Source organism: Mytilus californianus, unplaced genomic scaffold, assembly GCF_021869535.1.
Source record: "Mytilus californianus isolate M0D057914Y unplaced genomic scaffold, xbMytCali1.0.p SCAF_1, whole genome shotgun sequence".
NCBI lineage: Eukaryota > Metazoa > Mollusca > Bivalvia > Mytilida > Mytilidae > Mytilus > Mytilus californianus.
In genome coordinates, this window is record NW_026262581.1 from 142,287,826 (window position 1) to 142,305,294 (window position 17,469).

The window sequence follows — 17,469 nt, forward strand, 5'->3', positions numbered from 1 at the left end:
TTTCCTCAACAAGGTATGCCAAAATTTGCATATTGAAATTCAGGGGAGATAATCTGTTAAGTCTTATGGGCAAACTTTGAAAAAATCGTATCTCTGTTGTTGACCGTCCGATTTATAAACTGTTTAGCGTTTTGGAAAGGGAATTCAATTGCGCACATTTTGGTGTCTTGATATTGAAAATGTATCGGGGCATTCAAAAGTTATAGGTCGCCGAAGAAAACGTGTCAGAAACTGTGGTACAACGATCCAATGTGCTCCACCTAAATGTTAAGAAATGATAGCCTTTCATGAAGGAGTTTAAGTGTCAAGCTGCTATATTTGTTGTATTCATCAATATCTTGGGCCAATATTTACCCTTTTCCTTGAATATTCTCTGCCGGCATAATAATTTTATTCTTTATGTACCTCGCGATGAAAATTTTTTCAAAATTTAAGCGCTTCGTAAGTCTACGGTTATACTAAAACTTTTGTCGACAAGAATAAAAAGAGCCAATATTTCTTCTTTTGAATGATATTCTGGTACTGGCCTTATAATTGAGTACTTTTAAATACATCCTGATGGGTTGTTTGACATTAAATGGGAATGAAAACAAGTTTAAATAACAAATTTGTTGTCGGTATCAACAAAAGGTGCCAATATCTTCCCTTCTTCCTGATTTTTCTGGTCCGGCATCATTATTTGAATCTAAGAATGAATGGTTTGACACAAATTGAGAGATTTATAAGTGTACGGTTACTAATATTTATGTCGCGAAACAATTAAAAGCGACACTATTTCATCTTTGTTATAATATTCTTGTACTGGCCAGGTAATAGAGGACATTTGATACATTCAAATGGATTGTCAGACATTAAAGTGAAAGAATAAATGTTTTGAAGTGCTATAATTGTTGCATTCAGCAATATAGGGTGCCAATATTGACCATTTTCTTGGTTATAACTTACCGGCATTAACATTTTATCCTTTCGGTACCTGAAGATTGATAGTTTTACACAGGTTTGGACCAACGGTTACTAAAACATTTGTCGACAACTATAAGAATGCATAATTTGACAACAATTGAGAGATTTATAAGTGTACGGTTACTGATATTTATGTCGATACCAACTAAAAGTGACAATATTTCATATGTTGTATAATATTTATGAGTTTAGATGTATTCTCAGACACAAAAGTGAAGAAATGAATGTTTCAGGTTGCTGTATTTGTTGTCTGCATCTATAAATGGTGCCAATATCTATCCTTTTGATGATACTTGTGTGCCAGCATGAACATTTTATTCTTTTGATGGATAATTTGACACTGTATAAGTCTACGGTTACTTTTATTTGTGTCGATAACAATAAAAGGCGACAATATTTCTTTCTTTTTGATGATACTTCTGTGCCGGTATAAACATTTCATTCTTAGGATGGATAATTTGACACTGTATAAGTCTACGGTTACTTTTATTTGTGTCGATAACAATAAAAGGCGACAATATTTCTTTCTTTTTATTGATATTCTTGTACCGGCTTGGTAATTGAGTACTTTTTGTACCTCAAAATTGATTGTTAGACATTACACTACTGGACGAAAAAACAACTGTCCATACCAGTAACAGTCGTTGTACGACTGTCTTAGTCTGTGGAAGACTGAAGATGACTGTCAAAGAAACTGATACAGTTGATTAATGTCTGTCCCAACACTTTTATGGGTTGTGAAAATCAAAAAATGTTATCAACAGTCATTTTAGGACTGTTGCAGTGGTTTACGGGGTTGTCACAGTCAAATATCATTTATTACAGTCTTTCCAAAAGTTGTGGCAGTTGTATAATGTTTGTCCCAACCTTTTAAAAGTTGGGACAGTTGAAATGTGTTTGTGTCAACTTTTCAGACGTTGATGCAGTCAAAAAATGTTTGTTACAACGTTTTTAGAGTTGGGACAGTTGTAAAATGTTTGTTACAACTTTTTAAAGGTTGTTACAGTCATAAAATGTTTATTACAAATTTTAAACGTTTGCCTCAGTCGTTAAATGTTTAAAACAAACATTTCATAGGTTGTTGCAGTCGACAAATATTTTAGCGTCACGGTAGCAACTCAGTGTAAAAAAAAATTTACGTTTCACCCGGCTCTCAAGATTTGATATAGTTGTGAAATAGCCCATAATTTATACTATTATTATCTATTGTGCAGTTGTTGACTTGTTTTGTTTTTTATTTATTTATTTTGCGATCGTTGTTTGTCTTTTGTCGTTTTCCGTTTCTTGCCATAGCATTGTCCGTTCATTTTTGACATACATGTGCGTTTGACATTCCTTTAGGTATCTTTACTTTTTATTTTATCTATTCAGATTCGTTCATAACTGGTTTTACATACCAGAAGCCTTCGCTTAAAAATGGAGTTTTAATATTATTGCAGAAGATGCTAATGAATTCATTCAAATTTATATTTGAAAAAAGTTTTGATAAATTCTGAGGAATAGAAAATGTACCGTCGGTGTACCTGAAATAAATTTAAAGAATATGACTAAGTTAGCAATATTGTACAGCATAATAAAACAGTTTTAATTTGAATTACTTTCCATGAGGGATATTTCCGATGATAGAAAAAAATAATTAATTTGATCTGTCAAGTTTCATTAAAAACGGAAAACATTTCTTCACCGTGAACGATTTACCCTCTTTATTTTCCTGTCGGCAAACTGGACCTGCAGGTCGGCAAACTATATTTTACACAGGAAACTACAGATGTTAGACCACATGTACAATATAAGCTGAGCTGGAAATTACAATCAGTGAGTAGAAATGAACAATATTTTAAAGCATGTTTATCGAATAATCATGGACCCAAGATTTTGAAGATTTGTTCTTCCTACATACAGGCTATGAATACACCTTATCGCTATTCCCGCTTGACCCGAGAATCTGTCCCGCTCGAACTTTTGATGTCATACAACAATCACTTTTCCATTGTGGCGTCAGACATTTTCTATTATGACGTCAAAATTTTACGGGAACTTGTGTGATGTCCAGTAATGGCGGACAAATAGCGATAAGGTGTATCGACGATCTATATCACCACACTCGTGCATAGTTGCATGTTCCAAGACAAAGTTAGGATTTGGGCTTGGAAAAGTTGTGCATCATTGAAATTCATGTATGACACCATTCCCCCTCCCCCTTTTATCATGTGTATATCATTTAATCCCTTATTTACTTTGCATACATCACCCCAAGGGTGACAAGTCAAGGGAATAAAAAAAGGTTACTCTTGATCTTCATCATCCTACTGTTAAACTCTAACATGTAGGGCATTGGTTAACTTTTGTTGTGTGGGATGGCCTTTAACAGGACCTATAAAACATGTACAAATGTATTTTTAACTCTCTGGTCTTAAATTTGCATGAAATACTTGTCACTGGACTTTTTATAACCAACAACCAACCAATCTTTACATGGTTTTGCTTTATCAGCTGATAGTTTTCGTTCTATTAAAAATGCATTGTGACGTCACAATTTCCATGGAAAAAACATACATAGTACAAATTAATATGACGGTGTACGAAAACATATGATATGACCATAAAATTTTATGAAAATTATTAATTTTAGTGACTTATTTAGCAAGTATGCATTTTCATTCAATTTCTAAATAATTCCCAAATCATGGACAACAAAACATGAATAAATTTGATAATATGTTAGGCATTGAAAGTGAATATGTATTAGATGGTTCAAAATAACATTAATCATCAAAATAAAACAATATTATTAAATTAATGTTCCTGAAACCATGTACAGAGTCATAACAGTTGCCATTAAGATTCATATTGAACAAGGGTTGTGGAGGTTGTTGCATCTTTTCTCAAAATGAATAATTACAATGATTAAAATATCTATAAATATTTCATCATGTTAATTGCTACATGTACATGGTTTTAAGTTAAAAAGAAATAAAAAACATATTAAAAGAGCAAAGTTAGCATCATAATTATATTCTTTTTAGATTTAACATAGAATATTAAATCACTATACATTTGTAAATACTTTGAACCTAAACTATATATTTTCATGTGAAATTTTTATATAAATTGTGCCATTGTGCCCTGTAGCATGGTTAGTCAAAATTCATTTATATCTAGTAGTAACATTCAAGGGTCTTTTTATTTATTCCACCATTAAAATAATTAAAGGACTTTCTATTCATGAGTCAAATTTGTGTGTTAAATTGTGTTTTGGTTACTTTATTGTTGCCTTACTGTTGGGTTGATGCATCATTGATATATAAATATATCCCACATCTTTCATCATGTGCATTCACATCTGACTGCAGATTTTTTGCCTTACCACATAATTATTTTATGTTTAAGATTCAATATGTGGGGAAAACATAACAAAAAAATCTATCTGTAAGCATTTTTTTTTAATCTAAACATGGTATAAACTTTTTTCAAGTATTTTATGAAGCTCAATATATTTTTATAGATATTGTATTATCTAGTAAGTTGTCATACAATTTACTGTGTTATCTGCATTGTATGTCTAATAATTTAGTTTAAAAATACCTTTTATTCAAATTCAAAATAAATGATTAAAATATATGTATTTACTGAACATGAATTCATGACCATGCAAATGTGACATTAAAATAGGTAATAATCAGGATGTTAACACTGGATAGGTAATAATCAGGAATTCTTATATACATGCTATAGCTAATATATAGATTAAGACACACAATAGTTTTAATGATTGCCTTGGGGAGGAATTTTAAACTGTCATGGGTATATATTGAAGATGATTTTATAATGATGTTCACAAATTATAATTGTCCTCTTCAAAATTTTGATAATTTTTTCAAAATAAATATTTTGGATACAAAAAATGCATATTTTAAAAGTTATCTGAGTATTGATTTATCAAAATAAAATTGGGTAAATAACTAAAATAAAATAAAGAAAATGTTGTCTGAGCTGCAAAGCATTATTTAATACAGGCTGTAATAAGTAAAAAGTATACAGGGTAACACAAAAGATGTAAAATTAAACTCAAGGATTTAAAACATTAACAGGGAGGGTTAAGCCTTGGAACTGTATATATATTATCCTGATTAACCTTAGGACAAAGATTCTACATTTACATCACAAAGGTTTATTCATTATATATGCACTTGACAAAGGGAAAGTCAATAGCATCTATATGGTAACAGTGCATTTATTTATTTAATTATTTTTCATTCTTTAAACTTTCTCTGTAGTATCAATCTATTTCATATTAACATGAACAAAAGCAATAATGTGTTGTGTTTTAGAGAGGAATAACTATGTCCATGATGTCTGACTTTAAAGAATTGATGAAATAAAGTATGATGTGAGGCTCAATAAGACAGTAACCCTTCAATGAAAGTACACAGTCACACATAAAAAATTATTAATGTAGGAAAAAAGACAACACCATATATATATAGAATTTAGACCCCCTAAAAAGATTTATTCTTCTTGTTTAAAATTGGAACTTAAAATAAAATTGTATAAGTCCTAGAAATTTTTTGTCAATCAAATGAGGATTGCTAGTTTTCATCTAGGTTAATACAGTTATTGTAATTGACTTTCTTCTAAGTACCGTACAATGTATATAGTATTATGTTAGTTAAAATTTTACTGTTCTTTAGTCTCAATGTATATTTTTTTTGTAGATTCATATTGGCTTGAGCATGATTCCCACTTAGAATATGAAGCCTGCTACATGTGCACTTTGATGCATAGGAAATATAGATGTCACTGAGTCACTCTTATAGCTGCAAATTGTGAAACAGTGGATTAATTCATTTTTTTGTGCTAGTTATTTATTGTTTTTGGAAATAATGAATAGCACTTGCAGCAGTATTCCATGATGATGATGACTTGTGATGTTAGGATTAAATTGGACAAGAAAAAAATTGTGCATTGTACAAATAGGAAACTTACAAATTGTATTAAAGGAGGACCACAGTACTGGATGACTACATGTAAATAACATGAATAACTTGGATAATCATGATAATCATTCATTTGGTATATCAATAATGAATTTGGAATAACAAGATTTCATAGTTTCAGTGCATATTAATAGTGCAATCAAACATTGTATCTGAATTCCATGAATACCTTGGATAATTATTCATTTGAAATAGCCATTTGGAATAATGAAAATTCATAGTTTCAGTGAATATTAATAATAATAGTGCATCATATCTGAATTCATGAATACTTTAGTGGATAATCAGTCATTTTAATATATCAACAATTTGGATAATGTGAATTTCTAGTTTCAGACTCAGTGAAATTTACAAAACAGTGCATGTATATCGCATCTGAAGTTTATGTTGGCATTGCAATTGTTAACTACCACCAGGGTGTGTAAAAAGACCTTAACCACCCATGAGGGTCTCTCGTAGTCCATCACAATTGTTTAGTGTCAAATGACTGCTTGCTGTACTTTAAGTCTGAATTAGAATTAAATAAAAATCTAAATTAGTGCCCAAGCATATTAAACAAATAAACCATGTACTTCAAAGTATAATTTTATTGTCCCGCCTGCAACAAAAGTTGAAGTATGCAAGAAATAGGTATTACAATCTGGCAGGGGCTACAGTGTAACCTATTTGTATAAAGCTTCACTAGGTACATTTTAGAAGCTTAAACAACTGGATACTTCTTTGTGTTATGTAGTTTCTGTTAGCAACTTGTCCGTTGAACTTTACCTTGTTTTCATGGTTCACTGACTGTTTGAAAAAAATATTACTGTTTGAACAGTCATACAGTGAAATACTCTCTTAGTCTTACATGTACATGTATAACATGTATAATGAGTAATTGGATAAATTTATATGGTATATATATATATAGGTATCTTGAAAGGTCTACATGTCTCATTGTCTGTCAGCCAAGGTTAACCTGACCTTGACTTCATTTCATGGATCAGTGATTAAGGTTATTTCAGTTACTTTGTCAAGTTTGTTTCTCAGATACTACAAGCAGTAGGAATGGTAGGTCAACTATATTTGGTGTATAAAATGATTGTAAGGTGGATATATCTTACTTCAAGACTTGCATCAGACTTTGACCTCAATGAAAATGTCATGGTTCATTGAACAATGTTTTGTTTTTGTGGTTTGGTCTATTTCCCTATGTATCTCAGATGCTATAAACTACATGTACATGTACATGCATGACATATATAGGATCACTATTTTTGGCGTATTGGATATTTTCGTAAGTTGTACATGTTTGATTGGGAGGTTTTAAATCTGACCACGACCTCATTTTCTTGTTTCATTGGGCAATGTTTAGTTTTCATGGTTTGGATGTTAAGTCTATTTCACAGATACTATAAACCACTAAATTTTGGGTATGGAATGTCAGTTTGTAATGTGTACATCATCTGTCTGGCATGGTTAATTTGACCATGACTTCATTTTCAAAGGTAATTGATAATGGAAAGTTTATGTGATACTTGTACATGTAGTAAAACCTTCATACATGTACAAGTATCACATAAACTTTCCATTATCAATTACCTTTGAAAATGGAAAGTTTATGTGATACTTGTACATGTAGTAAAACCTTCATACATGTATTACATTTTTTACATTCAACATAAATTCAATTTTACATGTAGGCAAAGCAGATATGACATTTCAGCGTGTGCACAGTCACTCTTGTTTACATCACCATTGATTATGTCTACCATGTTGATTATAGCTGCTTTTTGTTAACAAAAGTCGGACAACTATTAACAATTGTTATAATTCATTTGATAATATTGTAGTCTTGTATAACATGTATAATGTCATCATGGTCATGAATGTACAATAACCAGAATAAGGAGATGTGGTATGATTTTCAATGAGACAACCATCAACTGTAGACCAAGTGATGTAATTGTTAGTAACTGCACATCCTTCAACAATGAGCAAAATCAGTACCACATAATCATGATAATGAAAAACCTATAACAGGCCTAGCCATATTGGATGATGTAACACAATCATGACAATGTAAACAAGTTTAGATGAGAAACCCAAGTTCGATTTATATACAAAAGCAACAAACAATCAGTTGGCAATAAAATTGGGTCAGTTAATAGATGTAAGAAGATGTGGTATGATTGCCAATGAGACAACTTTCCATCCAATTCATAATTTTGAAAAAGTAAACCATTATAGGTCAAAGTACAGTCTTCAACACAGAGCCTTGTCTCACACCGAACAGCAAGATATATAGGGCCTCAAAATTACAGTTAAGCATGTTTAGAATTTGAAAAAATTGTTCCTGGATGATCATTTCTGATGTCTCCCATTTTTATCATGTTTACAGACCCATTGAAACATGAGTGATGACAAATGTATTATGGTTTACCGAAGACTTATAGGTGATCCAATATTAACGGCTGAGGCTTCTGCCCTTATTCATGTTTTTCTACAAATCCATTCTATCTGCTTTTGAATAAATGCCTTCTAAATATATATCCCAAGATGTTTAGAATCATTTTTAATATACACAATAAGCATTACAAAGGCATACATGTATTATGCACTATAAGTATGATTAGTGAGCTGTTTGTCATGTTTGTTATAATTTAATTATAATATTTATGTGTGGAAGCATATTTTGGGGTTTTTAATTTGCTATGATTTTAAAAGCTTCTAACAAAAGAAAAAAACCAACCTGAAATGAAAAAAAAAAATATACATAAAGTGGTTTCAAAAAAGGGATGAGAATTGGACATTTTTTTTTTTTTGGCTGTACAATTAGAATTAATGTATCGACTATGTTTGTACATTATACATATATATATATAGCATGGTGTGAAAAGCCTAGTATGTAATACAAACATGACAAATAGACTAAAGCATATGATAATAAACTGGTGAAATTGAGTAAACTGCTACTATATGACATCAAACCAACAACAACTAAATAACAATCTAGAGGTCAACATATATCTATAGGTCTAAACACTGAAAACATTATGACAGATTCATCCATTGGAGAACAAGTGATCATTGATGGTGATACACGGCTGAAATCATAATTGCTCAAAATATCGACACAACAATGTTAAATAGAACTGCAATTTTTTTAATAAGATCATTAATTAATAAACAAAATGATGTTGTACTTGTTTACAAATTAGACAATTTTTCACCGAAAACCCAATGACATAGAAGTTAGTAACTAAATTGGCAAATTTGATAAGGTCAGAATATTAATTTCCAACATATAGGCAGCCAGATTATATATTTTCACTCAGACCAGGGCCAGAATACTTAAGTTATTTTGAGTCCATCCTTCTATTAAAGTGAGTCAAAAAAAAAAATATGATTTAATTAATCAATGATTTTTTTTTCTAAGGGGCGCCCAAATAAGTTCTGCTGGTAATACAAACGTGCTGTTTTCGTCACTGATTGAAGATGAATATAATTAGAATAATGGACCCATTTGCCTAATTTATAAATGTGACCATTTAAAAATTTCCCATACATCTAGTAAAATTGTTAAGTTTTCTTTACTGGTTGAATAATATATATCAATATTGGACAAGCATTTATATGATTTAATAAATTGAATTTAAAAAATTATGGAAATTGGAAAATATTTTGGATAAACGTTAGCATGGTTTATAGTACGACATCTGATCAACTGAAACCACAACAGAGAATCTGATGTCAGTCTGTAGAATTTAACAAGACAGGAGTCTTAAGAATACAACAAGTTCTAAATCGTTATGTGAATAAATAAAAGAAGATTTGATTTCCTTGTCTGAAACAATGCGAGTTTTCTTGTTTTTGAACATTTCAACTTTCACTGGCGCTAGTTATTTTGTCGGTATTGTACAGTACGTCCATCTATTTATAAATACTTTTGGTAAATTGTTTGAGAAAAATCCGGTGAATATATGAATGATCTCGAGTGATAATATTTTTACCTCACTCAATCATGAATGAATGCCGAAGTGCTATTTATCAAGGACATTTGAACTTCAAATAGACCACAAGTTACAATATACAGTACAAAGTCGAGTCAATATTGAACTATTCAAAAATAAAATACAGTAAAATAAATTAAATTTAGATAGATTTAAGAGTATTTTTGTTTTTCCATAGCTGCAAAAGATCATGCGTTAAATGTTCATCATAGCTTTGATTTTTTTTATATGTATAGAAATCAAAATGGTTAATACGGCAATATTTATAATTTTGCAAGAAAAAAAAATGTAGCCCCAAATAAAAGCTCAAAATAAGTGTGTGAAATAAGCCCTCGGGGGGAAAAAATTAAGAAGTTTAATATGGGGATAAGTTTGACAAGTGTGTATATTCGGAGTTCCCCGCTAGGTTTACAGTATACCATGTATATATGACCGTTATTATGAAGTAATGTGATTCGTAAAACTACGGGTATTGAAGACAACCTTGTATGCATGAATGATTTCACACCTAACTAATTTAAAAAAAATCAAAAATTTTTAATTAGATAATATTGAAAATGGTCAACTGGTAATACAGTTAAAGATACATTTGGTTACAAATATATTGGGTAACCTTTTTCGATTTATCTGTAACCAGTTTTAAATGCGAATAAAACCGTCCTGTGTGAAATTGCAGGTATCTAGTGCTGGTTCCGATTTTGTTCGATGAAATGAGAGGCGAGGGAGTGTTAAATAATTATATAAATTTAGCACATTCACTAAATAAGCGGGGAATACCAAAATGTTCAGCGGCAAATATTTCAAAATACTATTTTTTTAAATCAATTTGTATCTAAATTTAATGTATTAAATGGGTGTGATAGTTGTGTCTCTTTGTCACAACCTTGTATTGCACACGGTGGATTGCACACGGTAAAATTGTTTTACAAATAATTTAACCTATCCCTGACTGTCAGAAATTTTGTATCTGTGAGTTTTAAGTCTTAATGACGATCAATGTTTGGAAGTTGCTACACTTATAAATTAGCTATGACTATGTAATGGATGTAGCAATCATTTTTTTTTACTGTTACAAACTTTTCAGCGTTTAAACAGTTTATTTATGACTGTTTCAACGTTTTTCGTGTTGGAACAGTTATTAAATAACTGTTACAACTTTCAAATGGTTGCAGCAGTCTTATTATGACTGTGACAACCTTTTAGGCGTTTAATCAGTTTATTTTTATGACTGTTACAACGTTTTTCGAGTTGGGACAGTTGTAAATCAACTGTTACAACTTTGAAATAGTTGTATCAGTCCTTTAATGACTGTGACAGTTATTTCTAGCGTTGTTGCAGTCGATTTATGTTATAGACAAACACTTTTAAAGTTGGGACAGTTACAAAATAACTGCAGCAGTGAAATTTAATAACTGTTACAACTTTAACAAACATTATCAGTCTTAGAACGACTGTTACTGGTATGGACAGTTGTTTTTTCGTCCAGTAGTGTTAGACTGAAGGATTTTAAGTTTCAAATTGCTATATGTGTTGTACTCATCAATATAGGGTGTCAACATTGACCTTTTTCAAGGTTATTCCATACCGGCATCCTATTTTATTCTTTTTGGGTCATAGTTTTCAGTGTATGGAGACTAAAAACTTTGTCGACAGATATAAAAAGTGCCAATAGTTCTTCTTTTATATGATATTTAAGTACTATCTGAATTTTGTCCAAAATTGCAAATCCTAGCTTTTTTTACCTAGATTAAATTTGACAGCAATACACCAAACTACATAATGACCTGTGATTCAGTAAGATCAATATGTTACCAAGATAGCTGTATAGTTTGATGAAAATCCAAGTTGATTTGAAAAAGTTATAAAAAGGTTTAAAGTGTTCTATCTGAATATAGTCCGAACTGCAAATTCAAGCTTTTTGGACCAAGATTAATTTAATCCTTAAATTTGACAGCAATACACCAAACTACATAATGACCTATGATTTAGTAAGATCAATATATTACTAAGATAGCTGTATAGTTTGATGAAAATCCTAGTTGATTTGAAAAAGTTATAAAAAAAATTAGAGTGTACTGTCTGAATATAGTCCGAACTGCAAATTCAATCTTTTTTTACCTAGATTAATTCAATTCTTAAATTTGTAAGCAACACACCAAACTACATAATGACCTTTGATTCAGTAAGATCAATATATTACTAATATAGCTGCATAGCTTGATGAAAATCCAAGTTGATTTGAAAAAGTTATAAAAAAAATTAAAGTGTACTATCTGAAATGCTGAATTTTGGCCAAAATTGCAAATCCTAGGTTTTTTTTACCTAGATTAAGTTTGACAGCAATACACCAAACTACATAATGACCTTTGATTCAGTAAGATCAATATATTACCAAGATAGCTGTATAGTTTGATGAAAATCCAAGTTGATTTTAAAAAGTTATAAAAAGATTTAAAGTGTACTATCTGAATATAGTCCGAAATGCAAATTCAAGCTTTTTTGACCTAGATTAATTTAATCCTTTAATTTGACAGAAATACACCGAACTACATAATGACCTATGATTCAGTAAGATCAATATATTACTAAGATAGCTGTATAGTTTGATGAAAATCCTAGTTGATTTGAAAAAGTTATAAAAAAAATTAAAGTGTACTAATCTCTATTTTGCCCGAACTGCAAATCCTAGCTTTTTTGACCTAGATTTATTTAATTCTTAAATTTGATAGCAATACACCAAACTTCTTAACAACCTGGGATTCAGTAAGATTAATATATTACCAAGGTAGCTGTATAGTTAGATGAAAATCTAAGTTGATTTGAAAAGTTATAAAAAGAATTAAAGTGTACTATCTGAATATAATCTGAACTGCAAATTCAAGCTTTTTTGACCTAGATTAATTTAATCCTTAAATTTGACAGCAATACACCAAACTACATAATGACCTATAATTCAGTAAGATCAATATATTACTAAGATAGCTGTATAGTTTGATGAAAATCCTAGTTGATTTGAAAAAGTAATAAAAAAAATTATAGTGTACTATCTCAGTTTTGTCTGAACTGCAAATCCTAGCTTTTTGGACCTAGATTAAGTTAATTCTTAAATTTGACAGCAATACACCAAACTTCTTAACAACCTGGGATTCAGTAAGATTAATATATTACCAAGGTAGCTGTATAGTTAAATGAAAATCTAAGTTGATTTGAAAAAGTTATAAAAAGAATTAAAGTGTACTATCTGAATATAGTTCGAACTGCAAATTCAACCTTTTGTGACCTAGATTAATTTAATCCTTAAATTTAACAGCAATACACCAAACTACATAATGACCTATGATTTAGTAAGATCAATATATTACTAAGATAGCTGTATAGTTTGATGAAAATCCTAGTTGATTTGAAAAAGTTATAAAAAAATTAAAGTGTACTATCTGAATATAGTCCGAACTTCAAATTCAATCTTTTTTTACCTAGATTAATTCAATTCTTAAATTTGTAAGCAACACACCAAACTACATAATGACCTGTGATTCAGTAAGATCAATATATTACTAATATAGCTGCATAGTTTGATGAAAATCCAAGTTGATTTGAAAAAGTTATAAAAAAAATTAAAGTGTACTATCTGAAATGCTGAATTTTGTCCAAAATTGCAAATCCTAGGTTTTTTTTACCTAGATTAAGTTTGACAGCAATACACCAAACTACATAATGACCTTTGATTCAGTAAGATCAATATATTACCAAGGTTCTATCTGAATATAATGCAAATTCAAGCTTTTTTTACCTAGATTAATTTAATCCTTAAATTTGACAGAAATACACCGAACTACATAATGACCTATGATTCAGTAAGATCAATATATTACTAAGATAGCTGTATAGTTTGATGAAAATCCAAGTTGATTTGAAAAAGTTATTAAATAAATTAAATTGTACTATCTGAATTTTGTCCAAAATTGCAAGGGTTAGGGTTAGGGTTAGGGTTAGGGTTAGGTATCATATAGAGGGGGGCCCCTGGGGTGTAGGTAGACAATTAAGGTTGTGATATGGCTGGCGTATGAATATATGAGGGTTAGGGTTAACCCTAACCCCGGGTTAGGGTTTGGGTTAGCCGGAACTTGTTTTGTAACCTTAACCCCGAACCCCAAAGTTCAAGTACGCATGCGCCGATATGCTTATATTATACGCTTACTGACTTGCTTATATAGTAGATATTTTTGTAAAAATTTCCTCAAGAAGGTATGCCAAAATTTGCATATTGAAATTCAGGGGAGATAATCTGTATAGGCTTATAGGCAAAGTTTGAAAAAATCGTATCTCTGTTTTTGACGGTCCGATTTATAAACTGTTTAGCGTTTTGGAAAGGGAATTCAATTGCGCACATTTTGGTGTCTTGATATTGAAAATGTATTGGGGCATTCAAAAGTTATAGGTCGCCGCAGAAAACGTGTCAGAAACTGTGGTACAACGATCCAATGTGCTCCACCTAAATGTTAAGAAATGATAGCCTTTCATGAAGGAGTTTAAGTGTCAAGCTGCTATATTTGTAGTATTCATCAATATCTTGGGCCAATATTTACCCTTTTCCTTGAATATTCTCTACCGGCATAATAATTTTATTCTTTATATACCTCGCGATGAAATTTTTTTCAAAAATTAAGCGCTTCGTAAGTCTACGGTTATTTTAAAACTTTTGTTGACAAGAATTAAAAGAGCCAATATTTCTTCTTTTGAATGATATTCTGGTACTGGCCTTATAATTGAGCACTTTTAAATACATGCTGATGGGTTGTTTGACATTAAATGGGAATGAAAACAAGTTTAAATAACAAAATTTGTTGTCGGTATCAACAAAAGGTGCAAATATCTTCCCTTCTTCCTGATTTTTCTGGTCCAGCATAATTATTTGAATCTCAGAATGAATGGTTTGACACAAATTGAGAGATTTATAAGTGTACGGTTACTAATATTTATGTCGCGAAACAATTTAAAGCGGCACTTTTTCATCTTTGTTCTAATATTCTTGTACTGGCCAGGTAATAGAGGCCATTTGATACATTCAAATGGATTGTCAGACATTAAAGTGAAAAAATAAATGTTTTGAAGTGCTGTATTTGTTGCATTCAGCAATATAGGGTGCCAATATTGACCATTTTCTTGGTTATTACTTACCGGCATTAACATTTTATCCTTTCGGTACCTGAGGATTGATAGTTTTACACAGGTTAGGAGTCTACGGTTACTAAAACATTTGTCGACAACTATAAGAATGCATAATTTGACAACAATTGAGAGATTTATAAGTGTACGGTTACTGATATTTATGTCAATACCAACTAAAAGTGACAATATTTCATATGTTGTATCATATTTATAAGTTTAGATGGATTCTCAGACACAAAAGTGAAGAAATAAATGTTTCAGGTTGCTGTATTTTGTTGTCTGCATCTATACATGGTGCCAATATCTATCCTTTTTGATGATACTTGTGTGCCAGCATGAACATTTTATTCTTTTGATGGATAATTTGACACTGTATAAGTCTACGGTTACTTATATTTGTGTTGATAACAATAAAAGGCGACACTATTTCTTTCTTTTTGATGATACTTCTGTGCCGGTATAAACATTTCATTCTTAGGATGGATAATTTGACACTGTATAAGTCTACGGTTACTTATATTTGTGTCGATAACAATAAAAGGCGACACTATTTCTTTCTTTTTGATGATACTTCTGTGCCGGTATAAACATTTCATTCTTAGGATGGATAATTTGACACTGTATAAGTCTACGGTTACTTTTATTTGTGTCGATAACAATAAAAGGCGACAATATTTCTTTCTTTTTATTGATATTCTTGTACCGGCTTGGTAATTGAGTACTTTTTGTACCTCAAGACTGATTGTTAGACATTAGAGTGAAGGATTTTAAGTTTCAAATTGCTATATGTGTTGTACTCATCAATATAGGGTGTCAACATTGACCTTTTTCATGGTTATTCCATACCGGCATCATATATTATTCTTTTTGGTTTATAGTTTTCAGTGTATGGAGACTAAAAACTTTGTCGACAGATATAGAAAGTGCCAATATTTCTCCTTTTATATGATATTTAAGTACTGCTCTGATAAATGAGTACTTTTATGCCTCATGCTGGACTGTTTGAGTTAAATTATATTTATTATTTTATTTTTTTTTTTTTTTTTTTTTTTTTTTTTAACTGTTTTGATAAATGCTGTAGTGTTAGAGTTAAATTATAGTAAAAATTTTTATTTGTTTATTTTTTTTTTTTTTTTTTTTTTTTTAACTATATTGATTTCCTCTTTGCAAGTGGACCACACACTTTAAATTTCACACACCTTATTCTGAGAATGAGAAACCAGGAAAAACGCTTTTGGACCGTGTGAAATAGCCGGCGTATTTCGTCTTTCATCGATTTTGTTCAAACACGTTTCATGTTGATACGCAATAACCCCGCTAGATAGGGTTAGGGTTAGGGTTAGGGTTAGGGTTAAGGGTTAGGGTTAGGGTAAGGGTTAGGGTTAGGGTTAGGGTTAGGTTAGGGTTAGGGTTAGGGTAAGGTATCATATAGAGGGGGGCACCTGGGGTGTAGGCTGACTATTAAGGGTTGTGATATGGCTGGCGTATGAATATATGAGGGTTAGGGTTAACCCTAACCCAAATTAGGTTTAGGGTTAGGGTTTGGGTTAGCCGGATCTTTTTTTTCTAACCCTAACCCTTTCAAGTGCGCATGCGCCGATATGTTTTGGATTCAAGGGTCCCCCTATAGTAATACATACTTAGTTGTATATATAGTAGTCTTTTTGTAACAATTTCCTGAAGAAGGTATGCCAAAATTTGCATATTGAAATTCAGGGGAGATAATCTGATAAGGCTTATAGGCAAACTTTGAAAAAATCGTATCTCTGTTGTTGACCGTCCGATTTTTAAACTGTTTAGCGTTTTGGAAAGGGAATTTAATTGCGCACATTTTGGTGTCTTGATATTGAAAATGTATCGGGGCTTTCAAAAGTTATAAGTCGCCGAAGAAAACGTGTCAGAAACTGTGGTACAACGATCCCTAAATGTTAAGAAATGATAGCCTTTCATGAAGGAGTTTAAGTGTCAAGCTGCTATATTTGTTGTATTCATCAATATCTTGGGCCAATATTTACCCTTTTCCTTGAATATTCTCTACCGGCATAATAATTTTATTCTTTATGTACCTCGCGATGAAAATTTTGTCAAAAATAACCCTAACCCTAACCCATAATTTGACAACAATTGAGAGATTTATAAGTGTACGGTTACTGATATTTATGTCAATACCAACTAAAAGTGACAATATTTCATATGTTGTATGATATTTATGAGTTTAGATGGATTCTCAGACACAAAAGTGAAGAAATAAATGTTTCAGGTTGCTGTATTTTGTTGTCTGCATCTATACATGGTGCCAATATCTATCCTTTTTGATGATACTTGTGTGCCAGCATGAACATTTTATT

At 31.0% G+C, this 17,469-nt stretch overlaps 1 long non-coding RNA gene across 1 annotated transcript; it reads left to right on the forward strand.

Annotated features, from left to right (window-relative positions):
- Nucleotides 1-2,682: 2,682 nt before the first annotated feature.
- On the forward strand, nucleotides 2,683-6,531 carry LOC127714520 (uncharacterized). The gene is made up of 2 exons (XR_007987764.1): nucleotides 2,683-2,778; nucleotides 5,679-6,531. It is a non-coding gene; the product is annotated as an uncharacterized LOC127714520 (long non-coding RNA).
- The last annotated feature ends 10,938 nt before the right edge of the window (nucleotides 6,532-17,469 follow it).